The following is a 19,402-nucleotide window of genomic DNA, read 5'->3' as shown; positions in this document are numbered from 1 at the left end:
GGGGATTTTCATCCTCCAAAATGTCAAGCACTTTCCCCCAAAAGTGGATCTTTTCCCAGTAAACTTCATAAAACTCATTTAGCTGAATATCTGCATAATGAGGAAGCCTTGCTGCTAGGTTTTCATGAATCAGTGACCTCTTCATAGTAAGTGATAGGGTATCCACAACAGATTCGTCAAGTTCTGATTCAACAAGCTTGGACTCATCAAATTGTTTCTGAACTTGAAATCTCTGCATAGGGCTCATCTAGCTCTGAGTCAGAGTCCTCAAAAATTTTCCTTTTGGTAGGCTTTAGACTGTTGCTTAGCTTTTTCCACCTTAATAAAGTTAGTGGGTAATAATTTTGGCATGCATGCTAATGTGACTTTTCTTTGCAGGTTTATTATCCTTGAATACATCATTCATTTCATTTACAGTTAAATAATGTGAAATGATACCTATAAGTTCATCTTTAGTTGGTGCTAGTCCCATTTCTGACATATGCCGTAGGCACATTGCAAACTTTTCTTCTAACTCACGATTCAACCATATACTTCTTCCTTGTTTCTGGAGAGGCATGTTTTCTCTAGTCTTCTTGATACGCTGTGAGAGCATTGTTGGGGACAAGAAGTATTTTTTATCTGTAGTTTTAATGTACTCCTTGTTCAACTTCTGAAATAGCAGCAGTAACACTTGCATCAGTGTAAAGTTTGGGAGTAGGCTTGTAAACACGAGGCATGGCTAATTTCTCCTTACTGATTTACACTAAAACATGCAAGAGAATTCTCTAGAATGTAAGACAAAGCATGGCAGATATAGAAAATAGGGTTGATATATGTACAGAAAATGGGTTTACTGAGAGAGAATGCTACAATAAAAGTAGGTGGGGTAAAACAATGCCCTTGTGGGGTAATTAAAGTGAGGCACTGTTTTTACCCCATTGCATAGGGACAAAATGGGGTAAAAAAAATCCCCCTCACTCTGTCATAGCCATAATAATCTGAAAAAGTTACTTAAATTAATTGAAGAATTTGACATCTTGTTAATAAGATCCCTGAGTTTCAAAGGAATCCTAGCTATATATGGCATTCACTTGAAAAAAATATCCAAAATCTTATTTGTAATGAGATCTTTTTGTTTTAACTTCAAATATTCACTATTAATTCTCTGTTATACCTATAGCCTCTGTTTTTGCACACAGCCTTCCTATGATAATAGAGTGCAAGATGATATACTTTGGGAAAGTGCTGAGTCTTCGGATAAAAAAATTGGGGGGTCACTGTTTTTACCCCACAAACCCCCCTAACTTTTTTTACCCCACTGTATTATATAGTGTTTGTTAAACTGTCCTTTATTTTTTTTTCTTGTTGCAGAGTTCAGTGACACATTCATTACATCCACATGTGCTTTCATGTGTCGTTTTTTAGTTTCCTCTTGTTACACCTATTATTGTTGGAGTAATCTCTTCTCCCATCACATAATCATTCTTGTCAATGGTTTGTTCCTTTACTATTTCTTTGATGTTCTAGGTATCTGTTGGTTTTTTATTACTTTAGGAGACAAAGGTATATTCTTATAATTTTTTGGTTTATGTTCTTTCTTGCAGTCTCCCACCTTTATTTTAATGGATGTATCTCTAATAATAATTGGTTTTTTGTTGGCCTTGGGTGGAGCGCTCTCTCTCTCTCTCTCTCTCTCTCTCTCTCTCTCTCTCTCTCTCTCTCTCTCTCTCTCTCTCTCTCTCTCTCTCTCAAAATTCATCATAGCTATCTTCTGATATTTCTGTGGTGCTTGTATCTTAATATCTCAAATGAATTTGAGCAAATATTTGTATACATTTCTTTGTTCTTTGCTATATTAGTTACTTCTTGTAAAGTGTTTATTTTTCTTTGAGATTGATCTATCAGGGTTTTGTTACTCCTATCTATTTCCATTTTTGTGTCCTTGTTTGATCTAATTACAGTAGAAAACGTTTGTTTCCTAGCAGGATCATGCATTCCTCTAACTTTTAATTCTAATTTGGCCTCTTTTTATAGGCATTCCTGTCCTTTCCTGAAGTAATTTTAATTTGTATTGTATATATAATACATACACACCTTAGATGTTGCATGGTGGTTTTGTCCACAGTTAATGCATTTCAGTTCACCACACCTCCACTGTGTGGTATGTTTGTCAGATCCACGATATGCATATATAGATTTATTATGGCAGTTTTTCCTTGTATGTCCATACATAATACAGTTTTGGCACTGTAGTGGTTTTGGAACACACGGTCCATTTCTCTGCTTTGGGCAATGGTTTTAATTTTTAAGGGTAATTCATGGCCTTCAAATTTTATATTTGATATTCTCATTGTTTTTCCATTACTTTGTTTACTGGCTATGTTGTATATTTTGCAATCTTGTACTTTGTTGTACCTTTTTTTAAGGGAATCCAGCAATATATTCTTTTCTATTGGTTCACATCAGGGAGTACTATGATACCCTGTGCACTGTTCATATTGTCATGCTTTTTTAAGTGCACCTTTATATTGTCAATATTTTTTATAGTTAAGTAAATTTCTGATTGATTTTTTGTTGTGGTTTCTATCAACCACATCTGATCTATTATTTGTCTGAATGACATTTCAGTAGTCGAATGTTAATTCATTAGGAAGTTTTCTAATTTCAATGCCGATATTTTCTTCTTTGTTTCAAAGGTCAGGAATTTTGACCAACTTCCACTTCCAGTGAGTTAAGGTTTGGTCAAGGTATTTACTTTTTTTTTTTTTTTTTTTGGTTTGCTTTGTACTGGAGCATAGGGTTCCAGTGTAATTACATTAGGGATTTTATTTGATTGTAGAGAAAGGTTGTCAGAGGAAGTTCAGCTGTTGTCAACTGTGCTGAGTCACTACCATCAAAGGGCCAGGGGTACTCTAATCTTTATTGCTACTTGTCATAAAGATTTGAGGTAAAGAAAAAAAGGAAAAATTAAACTTGAAAACCTTAAAAAGATATCATTAGCCTTTCATGAAGTTTATTCTTCCACCAATGGCACAAGTGAGAGCCAACTCCCAAATGTCCGCGTCCCTACCCTACCCCGCATGGGATGGCATAACATGATTAGAGGGGCCCAAGTGTAAACCAGGCCCGCTTGCTAGGACCGAAGGTATTCCAAGAATACTATCATCCCCACCCTAATCACATTATGGGCCAACTGGCTAGAATGCCTGAGAGTCCTATCTCCAGAACCAGACCCCCCCCCCCTGAATCCGTGGTCCAGCCCTAAAGAACAGTTCCGCCTTTGTGCTATCAATATGATGACTCTCGGGTCCAAAAATTTTCGGGCAGTTGATGGTCCTACCACAGTTCTCACAAATTTGCTTCGGATCTAAACCCAGTCGCAGCTATGATATCTTTGTCTATTTAGCAGGTCCAATACATTTTAGCAAAAGTGGATAATTCCACAAAAATTAATCCAAAGTATATATTCATATATGAGACTCAGACTCAAACCCAGGTACAAATTCCTGGGGTTCAAGAGGCCCCCCTCACCATGTCAAGGTGGTCCCACCTTGAGACGGGGCTGCTACCTGTACTAGAACAGCAGGCATCAGACATTCATGATAAAGGGTCTGCGGCTGATGTTATCATAATGGATGGTGCAGCACTTGTAAATACTCTGGACCAATAAACGGGTCTACATTTAAGTCTTATGCAAAAGATGAATTTCTGTCCAAGGTACAGAAGCATATAAAGAAATCTAAACAACCATGCGTTATATTTGATGTATGTAGGGCAAACAGTATGAAAACACAGACAAGACAAAAGGAGCACAGGAGTTTGCCGTAGAGTGAACAGCACTGCAAAAACTGGTAAATGCATCATTGTTACCAAAGGGATGCTGCACTTTGTAGCAAAGTTGAAGAGGATAATGCTTGACTGCAAGGCTGCACTCATGAAGAAGCATATTAGTGTCTTTATGCATGCTACATGTGCTGCAAAGCATGAAGACATATCAGTTGCAATCATATGCAGTTCAGACACATGTCAGCATAGTGGTATCTAGTATGGAAAAAATTGGTTTGGACAAACTATAGACTAAATTTGGGAAAGGAAAAAACATGAGGTGGATACCTGTTCACGAAGTTGCAGCAGCTATGGGATCAAAAACCTTAGTCCTTCCTTTTTTCATACAATTAGTGGGTGTGACATTGTGTCTGCCTTTCATGGGAAGGGTAAGAAATCTGCATGGCAAACATTACATGTCACACCCACCTTCATCAAACTTAAGTTCAACACCAGCAGCTGTAGAAGATGAAGACTTGCAAGTCATTAAAGAGTTTGGGCTGCTGATGCACAACAGAAGCAGTTCATATTGTAAAGACTGGGGATTGAGTGACATACGGGCTGGGTGTTAACTGGTTTATTGGTGGTTCCTTACTGAGATTAATGTACAAAATCTTTGAAGATGTTATTGATGCGTGCGAGCGGCAAAGTAGCGTCTACACACAGACAGGTAAAAACAGAGGTACAGACTCGGGCATCTGTGTTTGTTGGCAGACAAACAGATGGTGATATTGAGACACGATTAACATAGTGATGAAACGTATATCAATGGAGAGGCCAGGAAATTCTACGTATGGCCAGTTGCATGAGATTCAAGACAGATTAATGAATACAATGCAGTAGCATAATATATGTGAAATGGCGAGACGTTTGGTGTCTTCATAAACAGAAACATACACACAGTTTGATACAGAAGATTTGTTGGAACATTATGAGTACATAATTAGAATGCTTGCATGGCAATGCAAGTAGTGGTGATTATACATACAGATGGAAATATTGTATGGTTGAAATCGCATTTCTTTAGAGAAAGAAAACGAGATGCTCTTGTTGTCTTGTCCACTCCGATGGACAACAAAACACGCACACACGTGTTTGGAAGAGACGGCGTCAGGCTCTTACAAATACTCTCCCCCAAGACGTGGGTAACGTCTGATTAATCGGCCCGGCTCTTACAATATAAAGATGTAAATGAGGCTAGACTTGATCTGCTTATGATTTTATTCCCCCTACAAGCACATTTGGAGCCAGTCTTTAGTATGTATGCTGTCCAGGAATGCCCCATCCAAGACTTGACAACAGATTGATGGAGCCTGGCTTCCATGTTGGGCAGATTTGCTAATAGTAGCAGAATCTTGCCAAGAACTGAATAAGTGTAAATGTAATAAGGAATGCCATGGCAGTTGCAAGTGTTACAACACTGGACTTAGCTGTACAGCTCTCTGCAGCTGCACTTGCTAAAATGGTGTCCACGTTGGAAAGGTGGTCCAGTTACTCTCTCAAAGCCAACACTATCAAAATATGAAAACAGTCATTATGTGGGCAATATGAAATTTTGAAAGGTTATGGTGTAGCGACTATGTGGTGGGCCTACAATCAAAATCTGCTTTCTCCCACGATGAGTAACACGGGAGGAAAAACCACGCGTCAAGAGAAACAAACTGTCTCACACGCCTGGTATGCATATATCTCTGTCACCGTATTGTCACCTTTCATGTATTAGTATCATTCTGTATAATGTTACGCCAGCTTTCCAGTAATTTATGTATAATTGTCAATCAGATGTCTCGTATCCATCCATCCATGTGTAAATCTATGTCTGGAAGAAACACAGATGCCTGAATTAATCCCTTCTTCTATCTGTCAAGAGGTCGGGACTACTTTATGGCTCGTATAAGCTATTGACGTGTGAAAGTTCTGTAAATAAATTAGTAAGCTTTAGCCCTCCGTATCTTATTCATACCTCACTCACGTTGGTGACCGCTGGAGAGATACCTGACCAAGCCACCAGCAGTGACTCCGCCATCAGCAAAAACATTGCAGCCACCTCCATACACCTATCGCCTTTCACGCCCCACCATTTCGAGGCATGGTTCTTATGGGCGGAAATGATTTTCCTCACAAAGAAAATCGCTTCATTGATGTGGAAAGCAAGACACCATCCTCGAATTCTCGCTGGCCTTCTACAGCACAAAGCTAACTGTAGCAGAGCAGAAGTATTCAACATTCGACAGGGAGCTCCTCACAGTCTACAAAGCAGGCTGTCACTTCCATCACATGCTTGAAGGATGGCAGCTTGTGGGATAGAAGGTGCACGCCTACACAAAGTCAGCAGACGCATGGTCAGTGCGACAACAACGGCACCTGTCAGTGATAGCTGAGCACTCCTGCACTATAAAGTGCCTGAAGGGTTCAGCAAACACCATGGTGGACGCCCTGTCAAAAAACTGCACCATCACCATTCAACTCGGGATAGCCTATCCTGAGATAGCAGAGGCACAGAAGGACGACGAGGGCCTGCAATGACTGCAGCGGACCAACCCCACCCTCACATGGAGTGACCTGTCAGTCAACAGTGGAATGACGACCATCACCTGCGAGATGAGTACTGGATGCCCTCACCCATGCTTGCCGGAGGGACTAAGGAGGAGAGCCTGTGCTCTCACCCACAACGTATCCCACCAATCGGGTTGATCAACTGCTGAAATCATAATACAGGCAGTACGACGTTCGAGGTTACGACGCTTTTCAAATATGTTCATCAGAAATTATTTGGGCATGTTCGAGAACGAGATGTGACGCGGATCCCGACGTTAGAAACAAAACGGCAGAATAATCATAATTTGAAGGTTTTTTATGTAAAACTCAATAATAATGCAGTTTACGTCGTTTTCAATGCACCCAGAGCATTAAAAGTAAGGTTTTCTTATGATTTTTGATGATTTTCGACGATTTTCCGGTTTACGACGATTTTCGGTTACGGGGCGAAGAACGGAGTCATAAACCGGGAAGAGCAGTACATCTGATGGGGATGAGAAAAGACGTGAAGACCTGGACAAGAGAGTGCATCCCGTGCCAAAAGTCAGTCATGAGACATGTTGTAAGTGGGATAGAAAGAGTTCAAAACGAACTGCTGACTTGCCCACATGCACGTCGACATAGTGGGACCCCTACCCCCCTCAGAGGGTACAAATACCTGTTTTACCAGATTAAACAGGAACACCAGGTGGCCGGAAGCAATGCCCATCTGGCAGACGGTGGAGAGCAGCTTTAGATCTCTTGTTGACTGGGTCAGTAGGCGTGGAGTCCCCAGATAATCACCAGCGATAGGGGCGCCAACTTCATGTCCACTGTGTGGAACACCCTCGCCAGAAGTCTGGTGGTGAAAATAATGCATTCAGTGGCCTACAACCCTGAAGCCAGCGGAATCATTGAGAGGATGCACTGATTATTAAAAACATTACTCACTGCCAGATGTCAGGGTGGGAGTTGGAGAAAAGAACTGCCATCGGATTCTTCTGGGACCGAGAACGACACTGCATGCAGCATTCAACGCATCTCCAGAAGTAGTCCTGTAAGGCCAAGCGTTGACGGTGCCAGTAGATGTCTTGTAAAAAAGAACAAATGCAACATCGCCATCTGACACCAGAAAAGTGATAAAAAAAATAATACCGGCCAAGACAACCTACAAAGCAAACAGAAAAGCGTACATCCTTTAAGACTTACAGAACATAAAGTAAGCATTCATCAGGGTAGACACACACTCTCTCTCCTTTTCCCCAGCCTGCTCTGGACCACACCGCATACTCCAGAGACAACCGAAGGCCTACCAGATGACAGTAGATGGCAGGACAACGTGGGTTTCAATCGACCGGTTGAAACCTGCATTCTTACCAGACAATGGCCCACATACGTAGGCCTCTCCTTGCAGGGCGAGTCCTGTAGCGACCACGTGGCATGCCTACGATCAAAATCTGCATTCTCCTGTGATGAATAACGCGGGAGGAGAAAACCACGAGGTCGTTTATGAAAATATCTCGATCACCCTATTTGCATTTTAAATGTACAGTATTAGTTCTGTATATTGTTATGCCAGCTTTCCAGTAATGTATGTATAACTGTCAGTCACATGTCTTGTGTCCATCCATACTTAAGTCTATGTCTGTGAAGAAACACAGATGCCTGAATTTAGTCCCTTCCTAGATCTGTCAAAAGGTTGGGACTGCTTTGCGGCTCACACAAGCTTATTGACCTGTTTGAAAATTTTGTAAATAAATTATTAAGCTTTAGACCTCTGTATCTTATTCCTACCTCACTCACAATGGAATGGAAATATTTGAAATACAGAGCAATTTTGCTATTTTGGAAAATGTCAGTCATCTTAGAAATAGCCACAGTTGAGGAGGCTGGAGGTTTATTTTGATTTATGGTGATAATAAGAGTTCTCATGCTAAATCTATTGCTTGTATCACCATTTGCGCTTTTTGCCCCCACCTCGCTCTACTATAAGTTGGCAGTGGTACTAACCAGGATACATCATAACCTACCCTGACCTAACCTAGATTAATTGAATCTAGAAAGTATGGTACTTCCTTACCGGGAAGACTTGGACCCTATGGACTCACGTTAACTTAGCATTCTGCTTAACCTTATAATTGGGAGGTGGACGTCTGTAGTTCAGAAGTAACTGAAAGCCTAAGTAGGCTATATGCACGCCTCTTGTGAGGATTCTCTAAAAGCATCCATAAATGTCGTCATGGAAAAACATGGAATGAGTAGTCATATATATCCTTTATGATTTCACCTGTAGTATGTAAAGATGTGGCATCTAATAGAAATATTGAGGCAGTCTGAATAACGAACACGCCAAAGGCATAGTGGAACTCAGTTGTTGGTTATGAGAAGTGGGTGTATTGTATAAATATCTGTAAACTTAACCTTAAGACCTTTGGAAATTCTTACCGACTAAGCACCTTATGAAACTATTATCTTGGTCATGCACTGTATTTGCTTCAGAGTTCATTAAGGATGCAAGAGTTTATGGAAATTTAAGGAAGTCACTTGAAAGATGTATTGGGGACCTGTAAAATTGAAAGGGCCTTCATAGTCAGTTGTTAAAAAGTGTTGTTAGTATTAACTTGCCATCCACACTCCTTAAGAAAAAGTGGTGATCATTCGTTATCTTCAGAACATTAGTTGTATTTGTTTTTGGCTAGAAATTAATTTGTCACATCAAAATCAAGATGACACCATCTTTAACTTTATTACACTGTCACAGTTTATTGGGAACAAGAGTTACGTTGAATTAAAGTAGTATATATTACTAACACCAACTTATTGGGGACGGATATTAAAAATGTTCTATACGAACACGTTGAGTTGAAAGACTGTTGACATGGGCTGGTGATAGCCTGCATTATTTTAGCTAACATTAAGAACTTTTTTCCTCTTTATTTTGCTGTCTTTGGTCTCTTGCCCTTAACGTCAGCCTAATGTAAGTATAGTACAATTTAAGATTACTGAGTGGAAGTGACAGCTCCGTTCTTTTCCAATTGGTTTGTGAGGAGGTGAAAAAGAAAGATGAGGTAAAACAAAATCAACAGGAAAAAATGGAGAGAGGAAAAGAGGGACAAGACAGTAAGAAAACAAGATAATAAAATAGAAAGAAGAAGGAAAAGGAGGGATTGAGAAGTTATGAAGGTGAAGTGAGTAAAAATGGAGATAGAGGGGGATGTTGGGGAGGGAATTGGTAAAGAATTTTCTTTAACAACCCCGAAACTTGGTTTGATTACACCCCAAACGAGAGAACCACCACGTAGAACTCAGTTTAATAAGAACTGTCTCATTTCAACTGAAGTTTACATGATGACCACCACTACGTAACGCCATATTTTTTTAGAATACCTGTAACCTGTCGTAGTGGTAGTTGATGTGGTACAATGAAAGTGCTCGTAATTTTAGAATGTATATCCAAGTGTTTTGCTGTGCAATCTGGCTAATAAACAATCTTTAAAAAATGTGATCATAATTATGATATCAGCTGCATCGGCCTCCAAAATACCATCGAGACCCCTTCCTTTAAGGCGGGTTTACATGGGCATTTTTTCCTCTCGGCAATGGCCACCTAGTTCCAGCCACCCGGTATTGCCAGCAGGTTTTAACCAAAAGTGTTTACACAGTCGACAGCAGTATTGCCGGGAGTTGCCGCTGCATCAAAACATAAACAGTCAAGATGGATCCCTCCTCTGATGAAGAAGTGGCTGCAGCAGCTATTGTTTTACTGAAATGAAAGAAAAAGCAAAGGAAGAAATGATTGTGGATACGTCCGTGGCTGGTGAGAAGGCAGGAAGGAAGTGTATACTACAAACTTTTGCGAGAACTGAGCTTAAAAGACCCAGACACGATGAGGAAGTGGATCCTCCTTAGCAAAGAAGAGTACTTAAAACTGCTACAGCTACTGACTCCTCTTATTGGGAAAGAAGACACCAATATGTGGGATGCTGTGACTGCCAGGGAATGCCTCACTCTTACCCTGCAATATTTACCAACAGGTATGTCCATATTAATTTGCTATTATGATCAGGCCTAGTGTAGCCAAGAGAAGTTATTTTCAGTCATTTTCCATTGAAAAAAATTCCGGTTGCTTGATGATTCCATTTAGTTAAATACCGGATATTTGGGGTTATACTGTATAATGATTTCACTGCATGACAATAAACCATAAAATCGTTAACTGATTCTTACAAATTCTTTCAGGGGAGACACAAGCATCATTGGCATGTCAGTTTCGGATCAGTGCCCCCCTATCATCAATCATCCCAGAAGTTTGCAGAGCAATTTATCAAGTGTTGAAGCCTACATAAAGCTTCCAACTAGTGGTGACGCTTGGCGCCAAGTTGCTAGTGATTATTACTCACAGTGGAATTATCCCATGTGTCTTGGAGCCCTGGATGGCAAACGAGTGGTCATCGCTGAACCTCCAAACACAGGTTCAGAATACTATGATTACAAAGGACATTTCAGTATTATAATGTTGGCATTGGTTGATGCTGATTATAAGTTTTTGTATGTGGATGTTGGTGCCTGTGGTAGGGCTAGTGATGGTGGGGTGTTGGAGAAGTGTAACCTGAAAGAAGCTGTAGAGAATAATTTAGTATACTATCCTAATCCACATAATCTTCCCTTTTCCGATAGGCAGTGTCCTTATGTAATTGTAGGAAATGATGCCTTTCCACTTAAAGCCCTTTCTGATGAAACCATATCCTGGTCGTGATCAGACTGCTGAACGTCGGATTTTTAATTACCGTCTTTCTCGGGCAAAGAGGACATCAGAAAATGCATTTGGCATACTTGCTGCAAGATTCCAGGTTTTTAAACATGCCATAAGTACTTCTGCAAATGCAAAGAACATTGTATTGGCTACTGTAGCTCTACATAATTTCCTAAGAGTATTGTCCAGGGACACTTATTCCCCACTTGAGCAATTGGACAGGGAAGATGAAACGACTGGTAGGGTGCAGCTAGGTCAGTCGCATGAACATCAGCATGGTGGGCTTGAGAGGCTGCAGGCAGTTCCCAGAGGTCACAGCAACCATACCAAAGCTATTTGTGACACTTTCAAAGATTATTTTAATCTGGAGGGAAAGGTGTAAGAGCCCGTCGCCCTGACGCCATCTCTTCCAAACACGTGTGTTCGTCATCCATCGGAGGGGACGACAGAACAAGAGCATCTCTTTCTTTCTCTGACGGAACGCGACTTCAACCATACAATATTTCCGTCTGTTTCTCCCCAACCATTGTTCTCTCAATTTATGTACAGTCACCACTACTTGCATTGCCATGCAAGCATTCTAATCATGTACTCATAGTGTTCCACCTAATCTTCTGTATCAAACTGTATGTATGTTTCTGTTTGTGAAGACACCAAATGTCTCGCCATTTCACATATATTATGCTACTGCATTGTATTCATTAATCTGTCTCGAATCTCATGCAATTGGCCATATGTAGAATTTCCTGGCTTTTCCATTGATGTATGTTTTGACACTATGTTTTATTATGTCTCAATATTGCCATCTGTTTGTCTGCCGACAAACACAGGTGTCTGAATCTTTACCTCTGTTTTGTTTTGTCTTGTCTGTGTGTAGACGTTACTTTTCCGCCACACCGGCCAATAACAACTTCGAAGATTCTGTACATTCATTCAGTAAGGAACCGACAATAAACCCGTCAACACCCAGCCAGTATGTCACTCAATCTCCCATCCTTACACTGATGTCCCCGGAGTGAAACGAAAGACCGGCCTACCCAAGATGATGACCCATGCACCAACAGACCCTTTGCTGCTTCGCTGCATCCCGCCGTTCCGGCGTTCTCAGTAGATGTCCGACCCTCCAAAATGACCCACCCCACCACTGGAGGCCTGGATGCCTCCTCCAGGAAACCTGAAGCCGCCCCTGCACTCGTACCTGACGAGCTGACCAACGAAGGACCAGCCAACGTCATCCTTTAGCCTGCTGCCACCCCCCTCGAGCTGGCTACCAAGGATCAGCCGCCGTCATTGTTCAGCCCTCGAGCCGGCTACCGAAGGATCAGCCTCCTTCAGCCGTCCCCCTCCAGCTGACTACTGAAGGATCATCCGACATCACCCTTCAACCTGCTACCATCCTCCTCGAGTTCCTGCCAGCCGGCGCTGCCCTTCAGCCTCCTACTCGCCCCTAGTCCAAGCCCTTCGAGCCAATTACAACTGTCAGCAAGACGATTTCTGCATCGATGCCTTGCTTGGGAGGGGAGTATTGTAAGAGCCTGTCACCCCAACGCCGTCTCTTCCAAACACACGTGTTTGTCATCCATCGGAGGGGACAAGACAGAACAAGAGCATCTTTTTTTCTTTCTCTTGACGGAACGCGACTTCAACCATACAATATTTCCATCTAATTCTCCCTAACCATTGTTGTCTTGATTTATGTACAATCACCACTACTTGCATTGCCATGCAAGCATTCTAATATTGTACTCATAATGTTCCTCCGAATCTACTGTATCAAACTGTATGTATGTTTCTGTTTGTGAAGATGCCAAACTTCTCACCATTTCACATATATTATACTACTGCACTGTATTCATTAATCTGTCTTGAATCTCATGCAATTGGCCATATGTAGAATTTTCTGGCCTTTCCATTGATGTATGTTTTAACACTGTACGTTTTATTATGTCTCTCAATATCGCCATCTGTTTGTCTGCTGACAAACACAGGTGTCTGAATCTTTACCTCTGTTTTGATTTTGTATGTGTGTAGATGCTACTTTTCCGCCCGCACGGGCCAATGACAACTTCGAAGATTCTGTACATTCATTCAGTAAGGAACCAACAATAAACCCATCAACACCCAGCCAGTATGTCACTCAATCTCCCGTCCTTACAAAGGTAGCATGGCTCTCTTGCACTGATGAATTTGATACTGCTTTCTACCAAACATTGGTGTCAGTTCAGTTACTATACGGTCATGCAGATCTTAGTTAACTGAGAATGAAGAGGCAGGTGTAGACCCAAGTTAACCTTATTGTGTGATTCATTATAATTATTTTCTTTATGTACTGGCACAATCTACTGTATGAATCACATTTTTTTGTTATCATAGTACATCATTTCATAGTGCCAAAGAAAAGTTTAAAGTTAAGAGGGTATTTACAGGATGATAAGATGGTTTTGATAGAAGATGATAGACATTGTGAGTAAATTGGTAAGGTCAACAGGTGTACTGAAATAACAGTATTGTTCTTTTATTGATTTATTAAAAAAAAGGTTTCTTTTTCCATGTTATTTCATCAGTTAACTAAAAAATAAACAAAAATGACAAATCTTCCTTCACATTTCCTTAAGTTATGAGATGCACTGAATCATTACTGGGAATGATTAATGTTTTCAACCAAATCTGTGATCTGCTTAGTTATTTTCATTTGCTGTCGATGGGACAGACCTAGAAGCAAATCACACACCATATCGCCTACATGCCTAGCATATCGTTCACTTGGGCTACTGACACTGGCACTTACATTTTCTGATTTCGTTTGAAAATGTGTTCATATGGGAAAGTGTGGAGTCCACTTCGCATTCCACTTTCTTTCTTTTCTTATTTGTACTGGAACTTGAAGGTGATGAAGTTCCAACATCTGGTGTATCCCCACAGGAGCCAGACGTGGTTTTGGAAGATGATGATGGAGTTCGCAACGTAGGTTTCTGAGATGGTGACTGGTCACATTCAGTGTTCTCTTCCAACAGAAGGCAGGACTGGGGGTATCATACAAAGGTTCATCAGATGTCTCGATTGTGATGCTGTCAAGGTCTAGCTCTTCTGACTGCTGAAAGAGGATAAAAAGTTACACACTGTACTGTATACTTACAGCTAAATGATAAATGAACTTAAGTGATTACAATCTGTATGAAAGAACTAAAAATGCAGGCTTTGACAAAAAAGAGAAGTAATACTGTAAAAGACTTACTATTACACGACTTTATACTTACAGCTAAATGATAAATGATGTACAGTACTTAAGCAGAACTATTAAGGAAGAAGTACCACCTTAGGTCTAAACTGGTGAAATATGTATCACAATTAAGAGACAACTGATTTCCACTATGTAAAAGGGAAACTTTGAAGCAGTGAGGCAGATCATATGCTGTACACTTTGTTGGGTGAGTCGGTAGAGCTGCGGACTGTCACTCGAGGCCGGAGTTCAATTCCCCTGCCGGCTGATGAAGAGTTAGAGGAATTTATTTCTGGTGATAGAAATTCATTTCTCGCTATAATGTAGTTCGGATTCCACAATAAGCTGTAGGTCCCATTGCTCAGTAACCAATTGGTTCTTAGCCACGTAAAATAAGTCTAATCCTTCGGCCCAGCCCTAGGAGAGCTGTTAATCAGCTCAGTGGTCTGGTAAAACTAAGGTATACTTAACTTGTACATTAAATAATATCAAATAAATAATGGTACTGGTACAGTATCCAAAAGCAACATACATGATGAAAATTTCTTAATTCTTTCTGAAATACAGTACTGTATCTTTTTTGAGGACACTTGTTAAAAAAATAACGAAATAAAATTGTATTTACCGAAACCTAAATAAATTAATGACAAAAAGCAGAAGAGCAATGATGCTATGACTATTTGGTGGGGGGGGGGGCTTAGAAAAATTGCTTGTATTATGCAGATATTGTGTCGATTGCATATTTACCTGCTGAGATGGTTGTTCCCAAGTTGATTTTCACAGCTGTTTTAGGAAGTACGTTTTTATGTTTTTGAACCTCAGCCGGACATGTTCTGGAATGGGATTTAAAACCGCATTAAAAATAAATTTGCTACCCACTACAATCTGCCTGTATATAGGCCTATTAAGTTCATGCTGTAGTGACGAAAGGAATGATTACCGGTACCATCAGAAAATAACAGGCTTTAATCATAAAATAAAGCACGGTCCTATTAGGAAGAAATACCTAAATATTTTCGAGGCATACTTGAAGATTAATGCAAAACAATAAAGACGGCTTTCTACCCATTTCAGTGTGATTGGATATAGGTGTAAAGTTCACGCTGCGGTGACTCATAGTCAAAGCAACATTAGTTTACGCATAATTTATTGGATATGCCCGACGCATGATGCTGAACTACCACTACAATATGCCTGGATATTGGCCTACTAAAGGTCATGCTGCAGTGACGAAATGAATGATTACCAGTACCACCAGAAAAAACGGATTTTAATAATAAAATCACGCACGGCCCTATAGGAAGAAATACCTAAATATTTTCATGGCATATTTAAAAGGCAAATGCAAAACAAAGACGGCTTACTACCCACGTCAGTCTGACTGCATATAGGCCTAAAGTTCATGATGCGGTGACGAAATAGCCAAATGATTTCACGGGACAGTAAGAAGTAAATGCAAAACAATAAAGAAGACTTCCATTCAACTCGTGAAGATGAGGATATTCCTTTCGGAGATTTGCTGCAATCTTCTCAAACGTTGCTCTCCGCAGACTGTTTTGTATATACTGGCTGTTTAGGATCCCACAGATAACTCTTCTCCCTCACATATTCCAGAAGGGAAATCTCAGCCTCCCGGCTCCATACAATTTCTTTGTTATTGGCCATGGTTCCAACGTCGGAATGTGGTGTCCAGGAGTACACTCGTCGTGGGCTTTCTGGCTTTCTGCCTTTGTTGATAGTTTGATACCCACAGACAGCTGATGATTTCAACTGCGCATCTATTTTCCAAACTTGTAATATATAAATTAAAATATTTTCTGTTTATCATATATAATGGTACAATAAATGGTCATTACATAATCACATAACACTATTCCTTTTATTTCAGTTTTATTTTAGTAGTTATCATTTGACTCCGGAAAATTGCGGGGCAGCTGGCTGCATTTCTCTCCCGGCAGTACTGCCGGAGAGAAAACAGCAGCGAATTGCCCCGTGTAAACCCGACTGTATAAAAGTGCTGTATACATTTTGACGAAGTAATGATCAATTTTCTCCCCATCACAGCTGTGACCCACAAAGGTTGACTAACAACTATATACTTAATTCATTGCTCCAGCCAACAGAGAGATAGACGTATTACATATTAGGAAACGTGACTCGCGCCCAAAGCGTTTGAGAATAGAACTCACTGCTGCGCTGCCGCTGCGCCACGAGGCGGAGAGAGAGAGAGAGAGAGAGAGAGAGAGAGTGAGTAAAATACCTTCGGTAATCTCGGGGATGCTACAAGTGGCAGAGGATTTTGATCCTAATAACAAATGACGGTGAGGATAGAAATGCCAAGCCAAGTGAAAAAGGCCATTTCGATGACAACGGGGATCATGTCTTTCTCTCGAAGCTGCTGCTCTTAACCTCCCTCGAAGGCTTCCAGATCTCCATCCTTTCAGATAGTTACCGCAATTAATTGTATCACCCGTTCGAAGGTGGAGAGGTGGGGGAAGATATGGGAATGAGCCTCGAATTATCGGCCAGAAAAAGAGGATATAGGCCAAGAGTAGGCCTATGGTGGGAAACGGTGTATTGAAAATCCTAGGCCTACACGGAAAGCTCCATGCGTGAATAGGCATTTGGCGAATGAATGTAGAATAGAAGAAAGACAAAATAACCCATCCAATGAAAAGGGAGACGAGAGAGAGAGAGAGAGAATGAATTAGCGGAAGCGTAGAAGTGTTATGTTTGGTTCAGTGCTCCTAAGCGCGGGAAGATGAAGGGAGAGTGCGGGCACAGTAAATCCAGGTGAGACTCGGTTATAAATGAGGCAGATCTCACCGGCTGCGTTTAATTGGTCATACTTACCAAATATATTATCACATAACAAACATCTTCCGGATGGTAGCTTTCTTCGGACGCCGGAGGACGGAGGTAGGGAGAGGCAGATGAAGCGGGAGAAGGCGCTGAAGAAAGGGAAATTCGTTATTGAAAAGGACCGAAATTGTAGTTGTTTATTTATTGATTTATTTAATTATGAATCTTATGCCTATAATAAGAAACAAATGCCATTAAATGCGAGATGGAATACAGTATTTACTGGTAACTGTCTTAAATTGCCAGGTGATCCGGTATGTCTATAATTTACTGTGTAATTGTCTTGTATATATTTAAATATCAATTTAAGTGGCCTAGGATATATGACGCACGATTTTTCCGTTTTAATTTGGTAAGTATTTACCGATGACGCGAATATTTTGTGTGGTTAAATCGTGACTAGATTGATGAACTTTATTAGTACTGAGTACGACTTGTTGGGTTAGTTATTACTATACTTTTTCTGCTCATGTGTTACCGAAAAATGAACATTCATTGACAGGTGGTCGTGGCAACACTGGGATGCACTCGCCCGCTGACAGAGTAAGAAATACATGCTTGGGAACGACACGACAGAGAGAGAGAGAGAGAGAATAATATTACAAACGAATGGAGAGAAAACTAACGGCCATCCCATCGTCTTAAATAATTGTAATATACGACGTACCCTACCCTTTTGTACGTTATCACTTACCTTTTTTTAGTTTTCTGTAAAAGAAAACTATTGTGCCGGCTTTGTCTGTACGTCCATACTTTTTTCTGTCCCCCCTCAGATCTTTAAAACTATTGAGGCTAGAGGGCTGCAAGTTGGTATGTTGATCATCCACCTCCAATCATCAAACATACCAAATTGCAGCCATCTAGCCCCAGAAGTTTTTATTTTTTTAAGGTTAAAGTTAGCCACCGGACCGTGGCTGAAAGCTTTATGGGCCGCGGCTAACAGCATTATACGCTACACAGATAACCTGATTGCACCAAAGAAAGTTAGGCTCATTTTTTATTTGTTTTTGTTACCCTGGCTGGGATAAAACTAGCACAACTCTAATTGCGCCTCCAATAATAAATGTTCAAAATTTATACCTTTTTGAATAAACAGATGCATTTTTTAATAAGCTCTTGCTGTATTCGTAACAGAGAAGGGCTAATGCATTTTTGTACATAGGTCTGGTCTGATTTTACCTCGTCAGCCTTGCCCACTCGTAATTTCTGTCAGTGTCGCCAAAATAATAGTTCGATACTGGAAGTCAGAGCCCGAGGATATTCATAATACGGTTTCCTGGGTATGTAGTCAATAAATTGCATAATGTGATGAATGGCAGAAGCGTATTTCAAAAATCGTTAGAAATGAATGCTCCTTTTAGCATCACTGGGAAAGCGAAAATCGAGAGACTGCGTTTTGAATGCTTAGCTTCATTACGCTTACACAGGTTAAATACATTGATTTGAATGCTAAACTTCACCAGGCTTGTGATACATCGGTAATACGGTACACCATCTTTCATTTTAACAAAATAATTTTTGAAACATTTTATACATGGATAAATCCATGGTTTCCATAAACTACAGCCCGGCTTTATTGATTTTCTCCGCTTGAATTTCAGAGTTGCTGTAGCGGTACCCTCCCCGCCCAGTGCACACCTTAGACCTAACTCACTTTATTCTGATGACGTGACTAGACTTACTTTCATAAAATAATCAATATAATGACGGTTATTATTGCCATTAGCATGGAAGAGAATGACAACATGCGTACTTGAAAGCAATTTTGCTGTTCTGAGTCAGTCGTGCCTTTTCTTACAACATAACTTTTATCCAGTACAGAATAAATTATGAAGAACAAGACGTAACTGAAACGTGTTTGTCAGATATTCATAGTGTGAACTAGATATACAGAGTACTAATAAGTCGCAACAAACCTGTATAGCTGTACTATGACTCGAGTCCGTAGTAGTTTCCTATTACATAGGCTGTCAACTATAAAATGCTCATACAGTCGTTTTTAAAGAAAATATTGTGGTCAAGCTTTTGGCATATTTACAGTAGTTTCATACATTGAAAAGATGCCTCACTATACAGTATATATTGCCCATGAAAAGCACGAAATGTTTACATTAGAGTGCAGACACACTAGGATAAAGGCAATATAGCAGCTGTTTTAGCTAAAGCTCTGAATCCATTGTCAACTTTATCAAGATAGATCATTTTCCGCGGTCCGCTCTGGTTGTTCGTATACGTTTACCAGT

The 19,402-nt window shown here is 40.4% G+C and overlaps 1 long non-coding RNA gene across 2 annotated transcripts; it reads right to left on the bottom strand.

The window, feature by feature from the left end:
* Positions 1 to 13,585: 13,585 nt before the first annotated feature.
* Positions 13,586 to 16,070, bottom strand: LOC136842112 (uncharacterized). Of its 2 annotated transcripts, XR_010854175.1 has the most exons (3): positions 15,669 to 16,058; positions 15,045 to 15,130; positions 13,586 to 14,562 (listed from the first exon to the last, which is right to left on the bottom strand). It is a non-coding gene; the product is annotated as an uncharacterized lncRNA (long non-coding RNA). The 2 variants fall into 2 exon arrangements; XR_010854176.1 differs by having other exon boundaries at positions 15,045 to 16,070.
* Between the last annotated feature and the right edge of the window lie 3,332 nt (positions 16,071 to 19,402).

The sequence above is a fragment of the Macrobrachium rosenbergii genome, chromosome 9 (assembly GCF_040412425.1).
Source record: "Macrobrachium rosenbergii isolate ZJJX-2024 chromosome 9, ASM4041242v1, whole genome shotgun sequence".
Classification (NCBI taxonomy): Eukaryota; Metazoa; Arthropoda; class Malacostraca; order Decapoda; family Palaemonidae; genus Macrobrachium; species Macrobrachium rosenbergii.
The sequence above is the reverse complement of the archived record's forward strand: the minus strand, read 5'-3'. Positions and strand labels throughout refer to the sequence as shown.